We start from the raw sequence: 23436 nt of genomic DNA on the forward strand, positions 1-23436 counted from the left end.
CGGGGGCAGCAGGAACGGCTTCTCAAAGGAGGAGTGTGTGGAGCTGGCTTTTGGGAGGGAGGCATTAGAGGGGCAGAGAAGTCCTGGGGGGCTACGGGGGGCTCAGTCCCTTTCTGGCTGCCCCACCCACACCCCATGATCAGGCCCCCAAAGCCAAAAAGAAGCCAGGTGAGAATCAGAAATGGGTCTGAGAGTTAATAGAATTCCATCCTTCCCTCTAGGGCTGAACAGGGGCCTGGAGTGAAGCCGCCTTTTCTGAGCTAAGTAAATACTAAGACTCCTGCAGGAGGCCAGTCCTGTTCCATGGTCCCTGCCCTGAGGAACTTCTAGTCCAGTGTAGCCAGGACAGGATAGAAAAGACTCACATACCACGCAGTGAGTGAGGGGGGCCTAACAGTGGTTTAGAGCTCAGCCTCTGGATGAAAAACGGCCAGAACCTACATCCTGCCTCCATTTCCAGCTGTGTGACCTTGGGCCTGTTCCCTGACTTCTCGTGCCCCAGTTTCTTGTCTATAACAAGGGGATGATAGTAGTAAAGTACTTATTGCTTGTGGTTGTCGTGAGGGTTGAATGAGACACAGGGCCTAGCACAGCACCTGGCACATGGTAAGCGCTAAAGCCATTTGAAGAAGGAGAATGTGTTTCTGACTCAAATGCTCAGGGAAGCTTCCTGGAGGAGGAGACGTGACAGGCCCTCGGGGACCAGCAGGGTTTCCACAGATCCAGGTGAAGGAAAGGTGTCCTTTCCCTGCGGAGGGGCCAGGGTGAGCAGAGGCAAGAAAGCACACGGCATGTTTGGGGACCACGAGGAATTCTGTGCGGCCACAGCCACTGCCTAGAGGATGGAAGTGGGGCTGATCGTTGGGGGGGGGGGGTCAGGGAAGGTTTGGAATGCCTGGCTGTCCTGGAGCAAGGGGAACCCAGGGAGGCTTGTGAGTAGGACCCTGATAACACTAAGACTGAGCTTTGGCAGCAGAAAGCAGGCCTTGTTGAAGGGAGAAATGCAGGCAGAAGGCCTTCCTGGGGACAGGAGGCTGCAGGAGGCAGGCCCTGGGGCTCTGGGCTTGGGTGCTTGGTGGTCTGGGAGTCTGGCCCAAGACCAGCAGGGGGGTAGAAGTGCTGAATCTTCATCTGGGGGTCTTCTCTGTGGCTGGCCTCAAAACACACCCTCCCTGAAACTCCATCACAGGAGCCTTTCGATCTGCCCCCTGGGGCCCCTTCCAGCCCCTACATTTTGCAGGTCTGGCCTGACGACCTTGGGCAGATCACATCATTTCTCCCGCCTCCATTTTCTTGTCTGTCAAGTGAGCATAGGAATTCCTGTCCACCTTGGGATGTGTAAGGCCCACGGGGATGCCCTGGTGCTTTACTGGCCAAGGTTGGGCCAAGGGTCAGGCAGGGAGGTTCAGGGCAGAAAAGGACCCAGGCCGCAGCTCCACCTCTATCTTCCTGGGGTGGCCCCTCAGCTTATCTGAGTCAGGGCAGGGCTGGGGTGAGCGAGGAGGAGATACTCCTTCAGCGGCCAGATAGTGTGAGGGAGTGATAAAGGGTGCAGGCCTAGAAACGGGTTTAGGGAGGGTGGGACAAAGGAGGCTGTCACTTCCCTGCCCCCTTGCCCCACCTCCGGTGCACCCCCCAGGACTGCCCCAGCCTTCTCTCATGCCTACCCGCCATAGGGCAGGAGGAGGGAGAAGAGGCCGCAGGAGGTGGAGTTTGAAGGTTGGTGGTGGCCTTCGTACACAGTGTCAGGGGAGTGATGGGGGCAGGGGCCAGGATACGGGGGAAAGGTAGGGTGACCAACTTGTCTCGGTTTGCCCAGGGCCTTCCCAGTTTTAATGCTGAAACCTTGTCCTAGGAAACCCCTCAGTCCTGGACAAATCAGGATGGTTTGCCTGGGACTGTCTGGGTTTTAAAACTGAAAGTCCCTTATCCATCCCAGAAACTCACCTCAGTCCCAGAGACCTGGGACAGTTGGTCACCCTAGGAGTAAAGGCGTAAGTCTGGGGGGCAGGGTGCTAGCATAGGGGGAGCAGACAGCTCCTTTCCAAGTTTCCACAGCCCTGATTCTTAAGCGTGCCTACTTGTCCTCAATGCATGCCCTGTATGAGGGAATGACTCCAGTTTTATCTCATATCTGGAAGTCTGGAGCCGCTTCACTAGCCGCTTCTTTGCCAGGCTGAGGCTGGGACGGGTGGAGAATTCATGTGAGAATCTCTGATATCTGCTGCTCTGCCCTCCAGGAGCCTCCAGAGGTAGAGATGGGGCTCGACTGTGTGCCTCCCAGCTGGCTGCTCTGGTTAGTGAGCTGCTACAGTGCCTCCGACGTAACCAGCAGCCAGATCTCTGAGATCAGACGTTGATGAGAATCAAAGTCAGGGCACCTGCCTGGCTTTTGGGGTTCAGTCAGAATGCTCTGCTCAGAGTCTGTGTCCCCGCCCCCCTCTCAGGGCCCCTGCTTACCCGGCCCTGCCCTGCGTGGGCTTCTGAGAGCCAGAGCAGGTTCTGGGGACAGGACAGGAAAGCTCCCAGGTGGGTGGGGGGATAGTCAGGGACACCTCCCTAGAGAGGACTCAGACAGGACAGGGATGTCCAAATGGAGGCTTTCTGCAGTTCAGGTCTAGGCTCCCTGCCTCCTAGCCTAGGGACTTGGTTTTATTGCACTCTCATCCTGGGATATGGAAATCCCAGAGACCCTTGGCCCCAGCACCTCCGTCCTCAGAAAGGCACTGGGCAGTCAACAGGGGACCAAAGCCCAATGGGGTTGACGACAGCAGGCGTGGGGGACAAAACAGAGCACCCTGAAGGGAAAGGCTGTAGACCTTCACTTGGAGGATGGGCCTGAAGAGATGAGAGAGGAAAAGAGCATCCAAAGCAGCCCCTAGGACAGCTCCCAATAGGTCGGCCTAGCCAACCTATTGGGAGGTTGGCCCCACCTCTTTGGGCTGCTCCAGGGTCTTCAAGGCCCTTGTCACAGAGTGTGGTCCTCAGGTGGGCGTCATCTGGGACTCCGTTAGAAATGCAAACTCTCAGGCCCCACCCCAGGCCTACTGGATCAGAACCTGCTTTTTAACAAAGCGGTGCAGTTTGAGAAGTACTGCCCTAGTGTCTTCCTCTCTCTGGATAAACGTTTCACAGAAGGTATTTGAGAGACTCCATGGGCTCTGGGGGAGTGTCTGAACCAGAAGCCCACAGAGCAACTATTTCTAGACATGATGGAAAGCCCGCCCTGCTCCCCCTCCCAGGGATCCCTGAGTGGGTTAGGTGGGCAAGGCCTGTTAGTGAAGCCAGCTGTGTTCTTGCTACCAACATCAGGGTTGGCGGCTGGGCAAAAGTGAGCCGACCGCATTCGAACTCTGTTGCTTTCAGAAAGTCTTCCTTGCCCCTCTGCTCCCCCAGCCCCACCAGAGGTAGCTGTCTGCTTACAGCTTACCTTGTTTTACCTCGTATCATGCCCTATTGCTTTTGCCTGTCACTCCCCAGTACCCGCCGCCCCCGTGGTCCCATTCTAGTCACCTCTGAACCACCAAGGTCTCCCAGGTAGTGTGCTCAGCAGATGTCTGGAAGATTAATGTGTGGTCGGCCATGGGACCCCCAACAGTGACCATGAAGTTCCAGACAGGTGGGGGCCCTGGGGAGAGGGGCTGGTAAGGGATCTCAGGGTGGGGCCCAAAGGCCAGTCTAGGTGTCCTGGGGCCAGACAGCGGGAGTGCTCCGGGTGGGCCGATTCCGGGGCGTTTGCGTCTCTAACTCAGCCTTCCCCGCCCTCCCACACCAGACTCAGCCACGAGACCAAACTGTGTGAACAAATGGTGCTGATGGTCCAGGGGCCGGCACGGAATCCCCCCAGACAGGCTGGCCAAAGTGTCCGGTCGCTGACTTCCCAGGTCCGCAGGGAGCCGCAGGGGAGGTGGGGGCCCAGTCAGGGGACGGGAGAGGCTGGGGGCAGGGCCACCATGTGGGGCGTGGCCGAGGGGAGAGGTGCTGAGGGCAGGGGAGCCAGGCCTGCTTGGCCTTTGAAGGGCAGCCCTTCCTGGGGAGGACACTTTAATCGCCCCCAATTAAACCATTGCCGGAAGACTTTAACAGCCCCATTCGGCCTTTCAAGGACTGCCCTTTTGTTAGGCAGCCAAGCTGTTATGCAAAAAGAGAGCAGGCCAGGGGGCCTCTGACCACGCACCCCAGGCCCCAAGGCCAGTCAGCCCCAAACTCCAGTCAGCCTCCAAAGAGGCTGCTTGTTGGGGAATCAAAGGCTGGGGGACCTGCTTTGATCTGGGGAAACCCAGCCCTTCCCTGCCTGCCCAGCTTCAGTCCCCCTGCTGAGGGTGCGGGGCCTTCGACGAGGCCTTCACTCCCACGGTTTCCAGATCTGGGGCCGGCCGGGCTGGGGGCTGCTCCCTGGAGTCCTACCCTTCCTCTTCCTTCAAGGAGCAGGTCTGCTGGGATGGCAGAAACTTTCGCTGTTCCCACTGCCCCCTTGGGGCAAGGAAACCCTGGGCCCACCCCTCGGGCTGCTCTAGGGTCTTCTAGGTCCTTGTGACAGAGTGTGGTCCTCAGATAGGCATCATCTGGGACCCAGTTAAAAATACACTCTCGGAACCCAACCCAGACCTACCGGACCAGAATCTGCTTTTTAACAAAGCCCCCAGGTGCAGTGTGAGAAGTACTGCTCTAGTGTCTTCCCCTCTCTGGACCTCCCTTACCCCCTGTCCCCCCAAAAAGCAAGATAAGTGTAGAAATGATATTAGCCATGGTAGATGATGGGCAATATAGCCCTCTGCTTTCCAAACTTTCTACGACATATAATTTCTAAAAACGTCAACAATAAAGCCCTTTCTGTGAATAGCAGCTTCTGGAGGACCCCAAATGGCAGGCTTCCATTTGGTCATTTGGTTGACATCAAAACCTTTCACCCTTGATTTCCACATCTGCTCCTTCATTTCATCATCAGAACTGCCTGAGGGAGATAGGACAAGCATCCGCATTATACAGAAGAGGAAACTGAAGCCCAGGAGGGTTTGTGGACTGGCCTGAGTTAGTGGCTGAGTTAGGAGGGTAAACTCAGAAAACCTCATTCAGGGCCTCCCTACTCCAGTTCTAGCAGGGCTGCCACAGACAGCTGTGAAGTGTGTGCACTGCACAAAGGCACCTGGTCTGAGGGTGGGAGTGGGGGCTGATGTACAGCTCTCACTCCACTCGCCAAGGGTGTCTTGGTGTGGCCAGGGCCTTATGTGCTGGAGGAAGGAGAGCCTCTTTCTAATTTACACAAAAGCCCCATCCAGGCAAGCAAAAGCTGGGAGCTTCCAGAATTCTCCATTTACCACCTCCTCCTCCTCACAAAAGCTGCTGGTCATCAAGCACCTACCACATGCCAGCCTTTAGGCTCCGTGCTTTGTTTCATGATCCTGCTCGGTCCCCAGGACAACTCTCCGACTCATTCTTCCGGATAAGACGCAGTCCTTCTGCTTCTTTCCTTGAAGCTGGTTCCTTGAAACCCAAACAAGACCCAGAGTGCACTTCAGATGAGTCAGATCCTGCCAGGACAAAGGCCTCCCACAGTCCACCCTGGGATGGACAGCCTGGCTCAACCAGGGGACACCAGTAGGGTTAGTTTAGAAGAATTTTTGGGACTTTCTCATGTCTCTCAAGTGAAGTCTTGAACCTTCACTTCCATCCGGGCCAAGTCTTGAGTACCTGAGGGTATACAAAGAGGGCTAAAACCCACCTTGCTTTCCCTCCAAGATCCTAGAGCAGGCTCAGCACTCAGAGAAAGAGCAACCCCTAGAGGCAGGCGGGGCGTTTAGAACTCCCTGGGGCTGTGGGACATCAGGGAAGGTGGGCTGGTGGTGCCTTTTAGAGGAGGGGTCCGCAAACTTCTTCTGTGAAGGGCCAAACAGTAAAAGTTTTAGGCTGGTCTCTGTCACAACTACTCAGCTCTGCCATTGTAGCGTGAAAACAGCCACAGACAATATCTAAACAAATGGGTGTGACTGTGTTCCAATAAAACTTTAATTATGAACAGGGAAATTTTAATTTTAAGTGATTTTCACATGCACCAAAATTTTATGCTTCTTTTTTTTTTCCTAACCATGTGAACACCATTCTAGCTCTTGGGCTGCCCAAAAGCAGAGAGTAGGCAGAATTTGGCCCACAGGGCCATAGTTTGCTGGCCCCTGGTTTAGAGCAAAGGTTTTGAGGTGGGTCGTCAGTCTTGGATTCAAGTCCTGGGTATTTCACTAACCAGCGGTGAAATCGGGGCAAGTTGCTGAACCTCGCTGCGCCTGTTTCCTCTCTGTCAGGTGGGGTGGCGCGGTCTGTCATTCAGGCAGTAAGCCAGACGGGGCATGTAGAAACACTAACTATCTACAGTGACCAGCGTGTGGCAGGCACTCCTCAAATGTGAGCGAGGAGCATTGCAGCAGGAGTTTGGAGGTCAGTGGGAGGGGGCAGGAGGCTGGAGAGGTCCCAAGACCCATCCCGGAGGAGGTCTAGGGTAGGCTGGGCCTTGACTGACATGAGAGGTGCCGTGATGGAAGGACGGGAAACGTTGAGAGGTGAGGCCGAGGAGACTGACCTCAATCCTAGGGTCTGGGATGTCATTGAAGGCTCTGAAGAGGGGACCCCTCAAAGCTGGGCCTAGAGGAGGTCCATCTGCAAGGACTGCCTGTGGGGGAAACACCATGGGCCTAGGAGGCATGTGACGGGGTTATTGGTGAGTCCAGGGGATGGGGAGCTGGGGGGAGTGGGGAGAGGTGGTTATCAAGGGAGCGTCAGGATCAATAGATGGCAACATAGCCAGGGGTTGTGTTTTGTTTTTAATCACCTGTACTAAATTAGCCCCTTTTCTTGACTACAAGAACATTTCCAGGTTAATAATATGAGGGGGCTGCCTATTGTTTTGCTGACCTAGCAGCCCTGCCCCCCAACCTCCCAATATGGCAATGCCACGTTTTCGTGGACGCTGGTCCCTGTCCTCCTGTGTTGAATGGGGCGGGGGCAGGTTCCCAAACAAAGCTGAGCCATTCAGAGTCCTTCCCTGAGATTTCGTTCACTTGGGATCAGAGAGAGTATGAGTAAGTCCCTCTCTGGTGGAGGGAACATTGAGATGTGAAAGCAGGCCTGGCCTGCAGCAGTGTCCCCTGTCACCCAGGGGAAGTCAGAGAATCCGGGAGAGAAAGAAGTTGATCCCAACAGGAGGTAGAGAGGAGAGGCCTAGCGAGCGTCCCTCGAGCACTGTGTGCCTCCGCTTCGTGTGTGGTTTTGTGATTCAGCTCTTCCTCTGATTGTAGGGGGTTTCCTGAATCCTTTGAATAAACTCCTCTTTTTCTAAAACTAGTTTGAGTTTCCATCACTTGCAAATGAAGAATATTGCTGACCATATGCATGAGCACACCTTTCCTACCCACCATTTATTGTGCATTTGCTGAGTGCTGGGAGCTGGGTAAGAGCCTTGTGTCCATTACTTAATATAACCCTCAGTTATGCTGTGAGCTATGGGGACTATTATCTCCATTTCAGAGATGATAAAACTGAGGCTCCAGTTTCACGAGGCACTTAAATGGGGCGCTCCTCAGGCCTCGGGCCTGGTCCTCTTTGACTAGCATAGATTACTCTCTCCCAGGCAATCTTGTCCACTCCTGTATTAATTCCGTTTCTGCAATTTCCAATTCTCAACCTAGACCTCTCTTTTAAACTCCAGACTGATGTATCCAGCTGCCTACTTGATATAGATATTTCAAACATAGATCTCTAAAACTAAACTCCTGTTATCCCCCCTGCCGTCAAATCTGCCCCTCCCTGCGGCTTCCTCTCTCAGTGAGTGTCCCTGCCTTCCACCCAGTTTCCCATGTGGAAACCTGACTTATATTTGACACCTTCTCCTTCCAGCTCCATACCTACCCCATCACCAATTCGTATTGTATTCACTCCCTGAGCATGTCTTGGTCTGCCCTCCTCTCTAGCTTTGCTGTCCCTAGTCCAACTACATCCTCTCTCCCTTGAAAGATAGCCTCCTCCTTGGTCTCCTGGAATCTACTCCAAGCCATTGTCCATTCAGCTGCTGAAGACATTTTTGAAAGAGCTCTAACCACATTCCCTTCTCCTTAAAACTGCTCAATAGTTCTAGTCCAGAGTCTTTCCCAAGAGACCTTGGGAAAGGTCCCACCTGATCTGGCCCTTGCTACTTTCCAACTTCATTTTGAGTCTCTCTTTTGCTTACTTGCTATGGACTCCTTTCAGTATGAGTACCAAACTCTTCTGACCTCAGGGCCTTTGAACATGTTATTTCTGCTGTCTGTACAGTGTTCTCTCCCTCTACTTGCCCAGCACTTACCATTCTTAGATATCCTTCACGTCCTGGCTTAATCCTTAGGAAGACCTTCCCTTGAGCCCTCCTGGAAATATTATCCCATGGCATCCTCAATCTCTGTAGCACTCAATAATCATATGTTCAGATATACATTTAATATTTGTCTCCGTTTTTAGACTCTGACTCTCTGAAGGCAGGGGTTGGATCTTTCTTATTCACTATTGTACCTGCAGCAGGTACATGGTGTCAGGCACAGAGCAGGTTCTCAGAAATATTTGCTGATTGAATGACTGAGTGACAGAGGCTTGGAGAGGACTCATGACTTGTGACCAAGGTCCCACTGCTAGTGATGGAGGAGCCTGGACATCAACCCCAATCTCTTGGGCTCTGAAGTGCACTCTGTTAACTTCTGTGCACTGTTGGCACCACTGGGGGAACCAGGAAGGAAGAGGCTGAGAAGCCAACCTCAGGCCCTTAGACTCATCAGAAAGGATGTAGGAAACGGGGTGGGGGTTGGACACCAATCTACTGCCAAATGGAGTCAGGCTGGATGTAAGGAGATTCCCAGGTCCCGGGTGAGGACGCCCGCTAATGGAGCCCTGCTCCTGTACCCAGGCACCCACCGCTCTAAGAGCTTCGCCTGTGTTGCCTCGTTTAATCCTCTGCCAGCCATGCAAAGCAGGATTATCATCTCTTATTACAGACAAGGAAATGGAGCTTCAGAGAGAGAAAGTAACTTGCCCAAAGTCTCCCAGCTGGTAAGTGTCAGAACCAGGATTTGAATCTGGAACTTGAGCCTGAGAAATCAGCTATTTGGGAAAATCAGTCCAGAGAAGAAAATGGCAGCACAGGTTCCACTGTTGGACTTCAGGGAGAGCTCGCAGCACAGCCACCCTCCCTCCGTCACTTCACCCCTGTGGGCTGTCCATCCCTGGGGACAGCTTTTTGAAATTCCAAAAGCTCTGGCAGGAAACCCAAAAGCCTCTCAGTGCAGCCCCTCAGGTGGCCCGATCCTCCCGGGCTGGCGCCTGCCTCCCTGGAGGATTTCCCCCACAACTTCCATTTGAAAAGGAGCTTGGGGCCTCCATGCCTGTCCTGCTGGGGCCCATCAATGCCCTCAGCGCAGGGATGCAGAGTGAAGGAGCCTGGCCCGCTGGGAGAGTCAGGTGGGCTGGGGGCTGGGGGCTGGGGGACTGAGAAATCTCCTAAGAGCCTGGCCTTGGGCATTGGGTTTATTTGACATTGCTTATAGATTTTTTCTTTTTTTTCCATTTAACACCACTTACATATAGCTCTTTAAAAAAATTAACATCATTTATATAGCCCTTTGTAAATATGAACTCATCAGTGCTCAGAACACTCTGTGAGGTAGGTGCTATTATTCCGACATTCTGCAGACGGGGAGGTTGAAGCAGACAGGGTCAGTGACTTGTCCAAGGTCACCAGCAGTAAGTGGCAGAGCTGGGATTTGAACCCAGGCACCAGTCTCTGGATGCTGTGTTCTGAAATCCCTCCTCTAGGCAGGGAAACCTCTCTGGGGAAGGAGGATCTCTGACAGTCCTGCTGGTCCCCAGCCGGGCCTCTGTGGCTTCGGGAGGTAATGAGTCCCTTCTTTTCTCGCACGCCCCACGTTTGTTTACCTCGGGTGAGCAAGTGGCCGCCCCAAACAAAGGGGATGCGGGCGGAGATAACCCAATCGTTCTGGGCCTGGCTGGGCCCTTGGGAGGGCCAGGATTCAACCCAGCCTGCTTTGGGGCTGGACTTCGAGAAACTGCCAGGGCCTGGCCGCCTGCTGTTTGTTGCAAAACAGTGAGTCAGCCCGGCAGGGAGGAGAGTGAGAGGATGGGGCAGGGGGGTGGGAGGGTGTGGGGGATGGAGGAGAGGGGCCTTTCCCCTCCAGCCCTGCCTCAGGCCTTTCCCAGGGTGGGTTCTGCCCACCCCCTCCCTCCCAGCCCTTAGAAGGCTCACCAATTTCCTTTTTTGTTGTTTGGCTGTGATAGGAAAAGTATTGAAAAATAGAAAGTGCCCTAGACAGGAAAACACTCTGAAAGCTGAAACCTGAAACTCGCTTTCCTGGGCCAACACCCTGGTGGGGGTGGTCAGCTAGCCAGGATTCCATCCCTGGGCTCCCTCCTGGGCACCGGCCCCTGAGGGCACCTTAAGCCCTGGTCGGTGAAGAGGAGAACCTGGAGGTCCAGAGATGAGTAGTGACTGGTTCAAGGTCACAACTGGCATTGATGGCCAGGAGGGTGGAGCAGATCCTGCAGGAAGGTCTTGGGGACCAGGTTACTGGATGGGAAGAGCCTGGAAACATAGAACTCCTTTTTTTTAATTGGCCTTGCCAACAGACCATGCCCTTCTACCCCCATGTGGAGAGAGCCCCCCACCAGGGGCCCATCAGGGTATGGGGCAATTCTCTACCCTTGCCCTCATTGGATGAGCCAATGTGGCCTCCTCTAATGCCCCATCTGGCCATAGTGGGTGTCACCAGTCACTCCATTCCTCTCCTGGCCCTGAACCTTCCACCTCCGAGCCCCTTCCTCCCACTTATCTAAGAAAGATAGTGCTTTCCCCATGTTAGAATGGGACAGAGGGGTTTTGCTCAAGGTCACAGAGCAAATTTGTGAATACATTCATCAAAACCTTGTTAGGCTGCTGCTGAGCTAGACTCCGTAGAGAAGTGACAGGGGGCACAGTCTCTTGAGAGCCAGCTGCATAAACCAAGAACTACTGTATAATAGTGCATTGATCAAGGCTTATCTGCCATGCGTGCAGTGGGGACACCAAGGGGTCTGACCCAACCTGAGTGACAGGGAAGGATTCCTGGAGGAGGCAGACAGAGTGGGGTCTTAAAGACTGAGTAGGAGAGTGCCCAGGCCAGAGATGGCAGAAGAGGGTGTTCTGGGCCGGGGAGAAATCAAATCCACCAGCTCTGGGCCCCCTTTCTAAGCTCTACCCTCTGGTCTACAAGTCCTGAGCTCCTACACGGCATAACACTGAGCTGGGCCTGGGGGAGGATGCAGGGCAACTGTCACATGGTGCCTGCCCTCAAGAATCTGCCTGGGCCAGTGGGAAGACAAAACTATTATCCTTGTAATACTGAGGAAAGCCAACACGTGTGGGGGCTCCACTGTGTATCCCTATGCAGGATGCACCTTGTTTAACCTTCTCCAAACCTCTACAAGCAGATGCCTTTAGCATCCCCAGTTTACAGAGCGGAAACAGAGGCTAGGGAAGTACTGGAAACTTGTCCCCGGTCAATGCCTGGTAAGGGTTGGAGCCAGGATCTAAATTCAGGGGTCTGACTGTGGAGCCTGAGCCCCCAACCACTGTGCTCACTCCTTTTGGGGGGGAAGGAGGCAGCTGTCATAGACTATTTAGTGGGCAATGGGGAGCCAGCAAAGGCTTTTGACGGAGGGCATGACACAATCTGGCCTGTGTTTTGGCACAATAGCTCCACTTGGAGGATGTATTAAAGGCGTAAAGCAAATGAGGATGTCTGCCTTAATGTTCAGATGAGAAAGGATGAAGGATGGGTGGAGCATTGGGGGTCCTTGCTTGACCTCCGCTGACCCTCTGCTACCAGTGAAGCCCAGACAGTGGTGGTTCATCCAACAGACACCAACTGAGCACCTACTAAGTGCAGGACCTGTCAGCCCTGTGCAGTAATCCTCAAACAGTTAGCAACATCACCCGTGCTCTTTCTCTCTCTAACCTCCCACTGCTCCAAGAGGAGAGGCGTTTCCATTTAGAGTCTTCTCTAATTGTTTAGGCCTAATCCTCTCCCTGCCACCATCTCTCACAGGTCCCTGGGAGACTGAGACTCCTCTGTCTTCTTACATTTCCCACAGGACCGGGTACAGCACTGAGTACATAACTAAGTACTCATTTAGTATTTGCTGAGACTAATTAGTCTCAGTGGGGAAAAACTATTCTCCAGCTATAGCCTGAACTTGAACCCATATCACAAATTCCTTAATCTATCCAGGCAGTTTTCAAAAGGTGCTCTTGGCCCCAGAGTCCCTGTCAAAGAGTGAGGCTGACCGAAGGGCTGGTTCTGTGAGACCAAGTCCTGTTACTGTAAGCTCTGTGAGGATGACACTGCTGAGCCTTTAAGGCCACCGTCCTGTATGCAGGGGGCAGATCTCTGAACCTGTCAGTCACTCCAAGTGAGCCAATCAGCACAAGACATCTGGAATTGCAAGCTGAACTAGGTGATGGATGGGAGGGCCCTGGCCAGAGTAGGGGTGGGTGTCCTGCAGTACCACGAACGCAAGGCTACTCCAGACTTTGACTGTTGTGGCTGCTAAGTGCAGACAAGCCTGACTCTAGGAAGGAAGGGATCCCGTGAGGCTATCACTGCCCTCTGGGTGCTTCACTGCAGGTAGCTCAGGAGAGAGAAAGGGGGCAGAGCCTGGGAGCCCTGAGTGAGAACTGGCCATGGGAGTTGACAGTGCTGGTGTGCATTTTGGGGGCTGTTTTTATTGCTTGGACTTGCATGTTTTTTGTTCCTCTTTGCCCTTCCTTAGGATTTACTAAAGCCCTCTGGGAAGTTTCAGCTGCTTCAGCTGTGTGTGTGTGTCCGATCTTGGGTGGTGAGGCGACGGATGGGGGAAGGGCTGCTGGGGGTGAGGCCAAGCTCAGATCAGGACCAGGAGGTGGGGGAGCTGAAGCTTTGGGTTTTCACGAGGGCTGCTCTCTCTTCCTCTCCCAGACCCTGTCCCAGCAGCAGGGCAGCCCAGGGCATGACTGGGACTATTTCTTCCTTTTATTTCTGGCAAAAGCTACAGGAGGGGAGTTCCCCTTCTCTGTTTGTTTTGATTCTGTTGTTTTCTTAAAGAGAGGAAGGAAAACCATCATCATTTTTTCGGTTTTGTGAACAAAGGCAGGCAGAGGATGTTCGCTGGGGCTGGGGCTGTGGGGGCTGGGCCTCCCCCCGCCACCCGCCCTCAGCCCTCCTTCCAGCAGCTCAGATCCCCCAGAACACAGATCAGGCCCCATAGTGTGGGCTTAAGGTAGGTGCTGGCTCTGCCTTTTAATAGCTTTTAACCTCTCTGAGGTGCATCTGTGAAAATGGGAGTTGTCAGATCTGCTTTACAAGATTGTTGAGATTAAAAACAAAAGAAAATTACTAGCCTGTGAAAACACAGTGCTGGGCACACAGTAAATGCTCCAGAAATGTCTTTTTTTGCTTCCTTCCATTGGGGGGGGGGTGTCTATCCCTTTGGCCCAGTTGCGTGGAGTGGGGGCATATTCCCCACTGAAAGAGGCCCCCCTCTTCGTCTTCCCACTTGTCCGTACAAGGCTGGCTTCTTCCCCATCAGGATCTGCACGTGCCGGCCTTAGGAAAGGCTCTGAGAAGTAAATGACAGGTAAGGCTGGGGATCTTTCTTGGTTCCTGGAATTGTCCCTATGTTGCTGGGAGACAGGCGACGTCCTGAATTTCTCCTAGCCCCTTCGTCACCTCAAGCTCCACACCCCACTGCGTTGTATCCCCCAGGGGCCACACCTGCAGCCTTGGGGCAGGCCCTCTTCTTTGGTGAGATGTGGGGGGCTGCCCTGACCAGACAAACAGAGAGCCCCACCCCACTCTTAGCACCCTTCCTGGGCCCCAGCTTGCTTTGAATCGTGGCCAAGATGTGCTACCTCTCAGGACCTCAGGGGCTCCGTCTGTAAAGTCATTTCTGACCTTTTTGAACACAAACCCTCTTTTATAGACTCAAAACATTTTGCAGACCAGCTCCTGGCTCCCTGTGACAGCAGTCATACTTTTAAAATCCTTTGAATAAAAGGTACAAATGACCAAAAGCAAGTGCACATTCAGTAATGCTTTTAAATGAGTGTGTTTTATTGAAGAGCTTCTACATACATTTGAAAATGTGTCCTGTTATGTGGGAGATGTCAGCTTGTAGATGATGCTGATACCTAAGGGGGCTTGAGGCCCCCAGGGCGCCCTCGTCTCTGAGGGCACGCGTAGCTCTGGGGTTGAATGGTTCCTCCTCGGCCCTCTTGGGGCTGACCCCTGGATGCAGGGACGCCTAAGGGGCAGTCCCAGGCCCAGATACAAAAGCCCAGCAGTGACTGACAAGAATGCAAATAGTGTGGTGCCTTTTCTTCCACACACGGACACTGCCTGGGCTTGAGTCCTCGCTCTGCCAGTAGCCAGCTCTGTGACCCGGGCTCATGTTACTTAGCTTCTCTGGGCCCTAGTTTTGTCATCTGTAAAATGGGGAGAATTAAATGAACTAATGAATTCATGGGACTGACTTAGCACAGGGCACAGTCGGTGCTTAATAAATGTTCCATTAAAAACAAAAATAGAAAAAAAAAACCCAAAATAGAAACACGCCCACGAGTCCCCTGTTTGGCTTCTTGCGGTTGCTGCTTGCCATCACGTGGGCTGGTGCTGTCCCCTTCAGGAATGGTCTCCTTGTCCTCTCTGGGGACCCCTCCTGGCTCCTGCAGCTGCTTTGGCCTGTCCTCCTTAAGGACAGAGCTCGTCCCTCCTGCGTTGTGCCCTGGCTGGGCCTTGTCTCCCTGGTCCCAGTCTCCCCTCACGTGGCTTGGCCAGGCCCAGCCCCAGCCTCCTCCACCCCAGGCCCAGCCTCTGCTCTGGGGACCAGAGCGTTGGTTCCCAACCACATGAAGGAAGGCACACGGAAAAGCCATAAACCCGAAGGCTGGGAGGGATGTTTGTCAAAGCAGGACAGATCTGCAGCCAGGGACACGGAGGGAGTATGCTGGGACTTGAGCGGAAGCGGGCATTTCAGGGGAGAGGGGATGAGCACTGAGGAGCTGGCATGGGCAGGGCAGGAAGGAGGCCCATTAACACTTCGGCCCCGACCGCGCTTCCTCCGGCACCTCGGCCAGGGTGCACACAGGCGCGTTTGTCCTGCTTTCACTGTGGCACTGTGTTCACAGCAGCCCCTGCCCCCCAGCCCCAGGTGGGGGGTGTTGTCTGGGCACAAATGCCCTTTATGGAGGGGCAGTGCTGGAGGAAGGCAGCACCTCCTTACACAGGGACCACCCCCCAGAATTCAGCATTGACCCTGGAGCTGTCTCCCTCCTGGCAATGCAGGCATGCAGGGAGCCTGGTCCCATGGGGCAGAGGGGCATGGCTTTGCCCTCAAGGGTCCCTAGTCATGGGGGTGCATCCCAGGAGAAGGCAGCCAGGTTTGGAAGGCCAGAGTCCCCCACATGACCCTTCCCTCCAGGGCCCATGCTGGGGGACGGTGCCCTCATCCTGTCTGCTGCCACCTCCTGGGGCTGAGGTAGCTGATTTTCATCTCCTTGAGGCTCTAGGGGAGGGTGTGCCTTGGCGAGGCCTGCAGAGGAGAGGGAAAGCAGGCAGACCCCAATTATCCCTTGTGGCCCTCCCTCCACCATCCAGGAGGAGTGGGGCCTCAATCAAGCATCCAGGGACGACCTGACCATCCCCTGCATAGAGCCCGGTCCTGGGATTGACTTCTCAGAGGGGCACCTGGTGCTTTTCCTACGGCCGGTGGGTGACAGAAGTCACACATCCCACAGACAAATCCTCCATCAGGCCCCACTGAACTTCCGCCCCCCATCACACGAATCCCTCAAGCCCCTCTCCCTCTCCGTCAGCCCTGCCCTGTTTTTTGCCCATTTAATCCACTGACAGGTGCAGGCAGGCGCTGGCTGCCTGTCAGCGCCCCCTAGACATGGCCCAAGGACCTGCACCCCCCACCAGGGAGTCTCCGGCTGAACTGTTTTTCCTTCTCCAAGGCAGGGGAGGTGAGAAGGAAGGTGCTGAGCTCCACTCTGCCGGCCATTGCTCCAGGCTCACCTGGGGTGCAGCTACCCTGTCCGTAGATATCATTGTCCTGCTTTCACACATGGGGAGTCTGAGGCTGGGAGGAGAAAGAGGAGACAGTGGCCCTGCCTTCTGGAGTTCACAGTCTAGCAGAGAGCAGAGTCGGGTGGGAGGGGCTCATAAGTAGGGGACAGACCTACGTGCTAGTGGAGGGGATGCCCAAGCTGAGTCCTGCCTGGTGGCGGCCGGCGGGTCCTGTGCTCCTGGTGCCCCTTTTCCCTGGCTGGACTCTGCGCGGCAGGTGGACTACAGTGAGGGAGAGCGGGAGGGAGGGAGGGAGAAAGGCCCTGCCTTTGCCCCTTTCCTAGGCCAGGTGCTCTGTCTGATGAGCTTCCATACCCCTGGAGAGCCCTGTGACTGTGACATCACCCCCACCAGAGCCACCAATGCTGACCTGGGTTTATCTCCGACCTGCCAGCCAGGCTGAGGGAAATGTAACTGGAAGGTGTGACACTGGCCTCAGTCACAAACCCAAGTCCTTTCAGATCCTGCAAAGCCAGAGGCAAGGCTGGCTGTCCAGGCACAGACACCCTCAACGGCCACACGAACACACACAGAAACACTTCCTCCACGCCCTGCACCCACCTCCTCCACAACACGGATATCCATGCGGACACACCTCGGGCACAAACACACTCTCGCCGCCCACGCCCTGCCCCTCTGAGGTACAGACACACAACACACACACCTCTGCTCGTCCCCACAACCGACGAAGGCCCAGCCCCCCATGGAAACTTTCTTCCAACCACAACCTCACAGAAACATATATGCCACAGCTCCCTTCACAGATACCCTCTCCTGACCTCAACCACACAGATGAGCTCGCACATTCAGAGACACCCAGCACGTCAGAGACTCGACAACACCTGTGTGTACCCGCACACCGGCACACGCTCTGCAGATACACACACACTCCAGAATCCTGAGCCAAGCCCCTCACCACCCCCCCACCAAGTGCTGGCTGGATCGAGGTGTTTATGCCGGTAGACTACTTATTTATAGTTCATGGATTTTGAAAGGCAGGTGTGTGTGTGTGTGTGTGTGTGTGTGTGTGTGAGAGAGAGAGAATGCCCAAGGTGTCAGGCAAACAAAGTGGAGAGGAAGAGAAGGAAGGAAAAGCTCTGTGACTCACTTCCAGCTTAACAAAGCCACATCTCAGCTCCTCCGGCCAAGGGGAAGGGCACGTTTGTCAACATAGCCGGGGCCTGGCTGTGGGATGGTGAAGTGAGGTCCTGTCCCCAGGCCTGTGATAGAGGAAGTGGGGACCCCATCCAAAGAGACCTGCCCTTCCCCTGTCTGCACCTGGGGGCTGTGAACTCAGCATCCCACATTCCCCAGCACCTGTCCTTTCTCTGGAAGTACTTATCTCTAGGTGCTTTGGCTGCACTCCCACCCCTGACCAAACAGAACCCCAGAGCCCTTCTGTTTACCCTCACCATAATTCCCGAAGTCAGATGTCCCCCCCCACGCACAGCCCGGCCTACTGCTCCTGTCTCTAGGATCCTGCATTCGCCACCCACTGCATCCCATGAACCCCTCCAGGCCTTTCTTCTGGCTGTGCCCACTGCCTGCAGTGCCCCTCCACTTCCCTCGTCCTCTCCATCCTTCAGGCTCCAGCTCCTTCGCTGATGGCACCTCCTGGCCCCGAGCTCTTCCCACCCCAAATCGTGGTTCCTTTTCCTTGTTTCCTAGGTAGTGAGCGACCCCCCTCCTCCTATTTAGACTATGAGCTCCTAAAGGGCAGGCTCTGGAACTTCTTCTGCCTCCAGAACTGTACCCCCCACCCCCAGCAGGGCCCTGGCAACCAGCAAGTGCCCAGCAAGGTCTGGAGGGAAGGACAGTAAGGGATGTGAAGGACTGAAAACCGAGGGGAGCTCATCTTAGGCTTCTGCCCACCCGGTAACTGGTGTCCCTCTGGACTTGATTCTCCCGGACAAGGCTCCTCCCCATTCCGCAGCTCACACAGGCTGGGGAGCGAGGGAGGGAGGATTTCTCACCAGGCCCCACCCCACGCTAGGGGCCAGGGCACAGCAGTCATGGGCCCAGAGAGCAGGGCAAGGTCTCGTCTACCGCACACCTGCTCAGAGCCAGGCCTGGGCTGGCTTTTCTCATGAGCTCACTCACCCGACAATAGCTTCATGACGTGGCGGCTCTCATTAACCTCAGTTTACAGTTGAGGAAACGGAGGCTTCGAGAAGCTGGGGAACTGCCCAGGTCACGCAGCTGGTAAACAGCAGAGCCCCAGAGCCTTGCTTCCCCATTGTACCATCCTGCTCCCACAGTATCGTCCTGCCCCCTCAGCAGCTCCTGCCCCTGTCCCCAGTTTGCCCTCTGAATTGTGCTGGTCTCTGACCTTGAACTTTTGCTCTGCTTTATCTGCCTGACACTCTGCCTATTTCTGCCCCCATCCCCCCCAACCCTGAGCCCTGAGCCCTGACCCTTTTGCCTGACTGAGTCTCCTTTAACTGGCCCCTGGAGCAGAATGAAGTCTGCCCAAGGTTGAGGGCGTTTCTATTTTGCTACTTCTTAGAGGGAGCCAGGCTTAGCACACACTTTTGGACGTGGAAGGCTTTTCTTAAGTCTGGGTCAGAAGCTAGACAGAGACCTATCTTTCCCTCTCCTCGGCACCAGCTGGGACTCCGCTCACAAGAGACACTCCTTGGCTGCTCGTAGCTCTCTTTCTGGCTCGCTGTCTCGCACACTCACACAAAGACACACACACATACCATAACAGACTTGCCTTCAGAGCCTACACAATCCCCGTTGCAAATGATGATGGAAAAAACAGGTAATGGGCTCTGGGAAATGCATGGGGCAGACTCTCTTTGTGGTACAAACTCAAGTGTGTGATCCCAGCCCACAGATAGCATGTAATTATTTGGGAATAAATCCCATTCCAACCCCAAGCCAGCTGTCCCTGGTTTTCTTTCCTCTCTCCCGTGCTCCTTGCTAGATCCACAATGTCTCGGTGTCAGACGTGAAATATGGTTGTGATTTTCATGCCTAACCAAAGTCAAGGCTAATTCCTCGATGAGTTCAGTGTTGCTGGAAGATGAAGACTGACCCAGATTCTTGTGTGTTGATGCTATGAAGGAGGGAGGGTTCCAGGGGAGGGGAGAGATGGATATCCTTTGGATGGGCCACAAGGGGGCTTTGGGTGGCCCTATTGGGAGTGCTGTTAGCAAAGCTGGAGATGGACCTGACGTGCCTTGTGTAGCCTTCATGACAGGGGCTTGGGAACACAGGCTTTCACCACCCTCTGGAAATGAGTGTGGCTGAGTGACTTGCTTTGGCCAATGAAATGTGAGTAGAATTGGTACATGCCACTTCCAGGTAGCAACAACAACAGCTAACGTGTGAACTTGTATATCCCCTTCTTGTTGCCATGGTGATGGTGAACAATGATGTCAATAGGAACTTCCTTCAGCCTGGGTCCCTGAGTGAGGACAACACAGCTCAGAGCCCTCCAGGTGACCTGCAGTGCTCATTTGGAATGAGAGAGAAATAAATCTTTACTATTTTAAACTGCTGAAATATTGGGATGTTTGTTACTGAGGCATCAGCTAGCCTGTCCTGCCTGATACACCTACCTTATAGGGTAGATGAGAGGATTCATAAAATAATGCACGTGAAGAGCCTTAGCAAAGTGCCCCTGAATAGGCCCCTTCCTCTTCCTCTTTCTCCTTCTCCTCTTCTGACATTATTTCACTTTTTATGCAACTTTGAACCAAGTCACAAAAATTTACCAAGGCCCGCTAAGCGTCTGGTGCAGGAGCACAGAGATGGTGAGGGTGACGGTTATATATTCAAACAACTGTCACATGATGTGCTAATGCTACATTACTGGCACGAGTCCAGAGCTAGGTAAGCTCAGGGGAGAGAGCAATGCGTCCATGGGGATCCTCAAAAGTGAAGTCCAAACTAGATTATTGAGGGGCTGGTTTGATTTCTTCAGGCAGAACAAAAGGAACGGTGTGTCCTAACACTGAGAGCGGCTGCCATTCACTGAGCATCTCCTATGTGCCAGGCACTGAATCAGGGACCTCAGCTAGTTCTCCCCCACTGTCAGAGCAACAACAATACCCATGATGTGTGTACTACTGTTATCTCCATTTGATAGATGAGAAAACCGAGGCCAGTGAGGTCACTGAGCTCGCCCAGGGTGGGGCAGCTGGTAGAGGGCAGAGTGTGAGCAAAGATACAGAGGTGTGGCAACTCCTGACTGGCCTTCAGTCTAGCGCCTCCCACAGGGCCGCGTTACACAACTCCAGGGACGTCGGTCGCCACTCTGTGGCCTGGAAGGCGTTTCTAAAACACGGCTCTGGTAAAGTCACGCTGCTGCTCATGAACCTGCTGTGGCTCCCCACTGCGTTCTGGACAAGGGCTGCCAGTCTGGCCGGCTGCTTTGGGCCCCTCGGGACTTTCCAGCATTGTCTCTGGCTATCCCCTTTCGCATTCCCAGGGTTCTTGTCTGTGCCTGAACATTTCCTGCCATTTTCTGCCTCTCAGGTTTTGCTCAAGCCTTTGTTTAGAATGCCCTTTCCCGGTATATTCACCTGTCTGCAGCCTACCTTTCCTCCAGGGTTCAGTCCAATTCCCACCTTCTCTCTCTGCCCCCAGGTGTCCCTGCCAGAATCAAGCCTTGGGGAGTGTTCGTTGAGTTGATTTGATCTGGTTTGAATGACAGGATGAGAAAAGGTAGTTCCGCTGGGGTGCAAATATTTGCTAATATTTAATATACAGATTTCAGTAGTACCTGTATATGATTGATGGGTTATGTATAAATATATAAAAGGTGTGCTCAGAGTTGTTTTTTACTGATAGCAGTACACAATCAAACAAGTCTGGAGGCTGCTGTCATATAGACTGTGAGAGTCATTGAGATTTGCCATTTACTGGCTGTGTGACTTAGGAAAGTTATTCAGCCTCTCTGAGCCCAAGTTTTCCTGTCTGTAAAATGGGAGTTATCTCGGTTCCTACCTCATGGCATTAGTGAGGGCTCAATGAAATAAAACTTGTAAAGGAAATAAGGCCTCCAAGATGTGTCCTGAGTCCCAGCCTGGGAAGGAGCCTTGCTGGGTGTGTTCAGGCTGCTGGTGGGTCATGACAGGAGAGGCAGAGGAGGGAGGGGAAGGAGGTGGCCCCTGTTGATGGGGACTCTGTGGCTCAGGCAGGCTGGGCTGAGACAATCCCAGTGGTGTTTGATAAAAGGCAAGGGCTCTTCTCTGGCCAAGTAAATATTATAAGAAAAGGCTATCTCCAGGGAGCGGCACCCTCCCGCTCCCCCTTTGAGGGCCAAAGTCCCCAGGGGCCAGTCTGGAGGCTCCTTTTATGTGACTGTAAAGTAATCCAGGGCCTGGCAGGATCCAGCCTGGGCGGCACTGACGCGCAGGGCTGCATTGATGTGGTCAATGATTATCTTTTATGCCTGGCCATAAAGGCAACCGCCCAGCCCTCTGGACAATGCCCCCTCCAGACAATGCCCCCGGAGGGTGGGTGGAAACACACACACACACCTGTCTGGCAGGAACCTATCCCCACCTGAGTTCTCTCAGGACATCCTCGAAAGGCATCTCCATCTCCCTCAGCCGGTCCCTGGAGACGTGGCCCAGGAGCTAATGGGGTTGGGTGGCAGTAAGTGGGAGCCAGTGAAGTTCAAGACACAAAAGAGCTACATCTAGGGCCCTGGATCCTGATCCAGGTGGGTTTGTTCTGAGGGGAAGGGTGGTCACCCAGACTCAGCGGGAAGGAGGGTATTCTAGGACAGAGCAAAGTCCATTCTCAGTTGACAGGCGATGCAGGTGAGATCTGGGTGTGCAGTGACTTGCCCTGGGTCCTGAGGAAGGAGACAGTGGCCAAGCTGGGAGTCTCCCCTGAGGCTCAGAGGGGAGCTGGGAAGGACTCGAAGGCCTGGCCCTGAGGCTAACGTTGGGAAGAGATCAAGGATGAGCCCCTCAGGTGGCCATAGAGGCCACATGCAGTGCTCACACAGGGCCCTTCTCACCCTGGCCTGATGAGTACACCCCTTACCCACCTGGAGTGGGCAGGCCGGCTGTGAGGGGGCAGGGCTGGCACATAGATGGCGAGATTAATATTCCGCCTCTTGGGCTGATAAGGCCTAGGAACCTCTGTTCCTTGCTGAACTGGCAAGAGAGGCTGGAGGAGCAAGGACAGCAGCCCCGGGTAGGGGGTTCTGGCAGGTCAGCTGCCTGGGGCATTGTTGTAGGAGCCTGAGGCTGGAGATCAGGAGGCCTGGAGATCAGGAGGCCTGGGTCCCACCTCACTGGGCATCACTGTCCTCCCCAGGCTGAAGGGAGAATTCTGTGCTATCTTCTTGGCGTGCACGCTGGGGATCAAGCCAAAGACTCCATAGAGCAGCTCTTGGACAAGTGGGGCTGTTATCTGGAGAGAAGAGAGCTGCTATTCACAGTGGTCATAAATGCTTGGTGGAATCAGAGTGGAGTTGCTTTGAGCCCTAGCCAGAATGCTCCAATCAACCTTCAGCTCTGATAAAGATAAGTGGACCCAAGGTGATAACACACAAACCAGAAACTGTCAACAGGCGCTAATTAGGGCTCTGGGTGCTGAGCCACACCCACTACACCTGACGTGAGGAGAAATCTCAGGTGGGGGAGGATGAGGGGGGCCTGTACCTCAGACTTGTTGCCTTTTTGTCACCTCCTCCTTCCAATGACTTTCTCACTCCCACCACAACCCCCACCCCCGCCTGCAAGACATTACATAACATAACACAAAAGAACAAAATGTATTCGAACACCGTACAATATAACAAGATTAGTGTGATATAACAGTGGAAAGAGTCCAGAATTGGGAACCTCATTCCAGCCTTGCTCTGCATAACATTGAGCCAGTCATTTCTCCAGGAGCTTCAGGCCCCCCTCTGCAAAATGGGGTGGAAATGGGGCAGTTATAGTAATCCCCTGCAGGGGTCCCATCTAGGTCTAAAGTTCATGCGCTTCTGCTACAAAACCCTGCAATCTGCGAAGCGCACAAAACATGTCGCTGGTGCCACCCAGCAACGCTGGGGTGTGTGTGACACTTGACAGAACCACAAATCTGTCTGCAGGAGAGGGACCTGTGCGGAGGGCTCTGAGGCGCAGACAGTTCTCAGGGCTCCTGGAATCCCTCTCCTATCTGAGCCAGAGGTCAGCGTGCCTGCTGCCTGCTCGCAGGGCACTCGGCGTCTATTTTTAACTCGGTGCCCCTTAAATAAATGTGGCATTGGGCGCAATGGTTCATTTCCCTCCCTCCCCTCCACGAGTGTACACACACA

Source organism: Diceros bicornis, chromosome 12, assembly GCF_020826845.1.
Source record: "Diceros bicornis minor isolate mBicDic1 chromosome 12, mDicBic1.mat.cur, whole genome shotgun sequence".
Classification (NCBI taxonomy): Eukaryota; Metazoa; Chordata; class Mammalia; order Perissodactyla; family Rhinocerotidae; genus Diceros; species Diceros bicornis.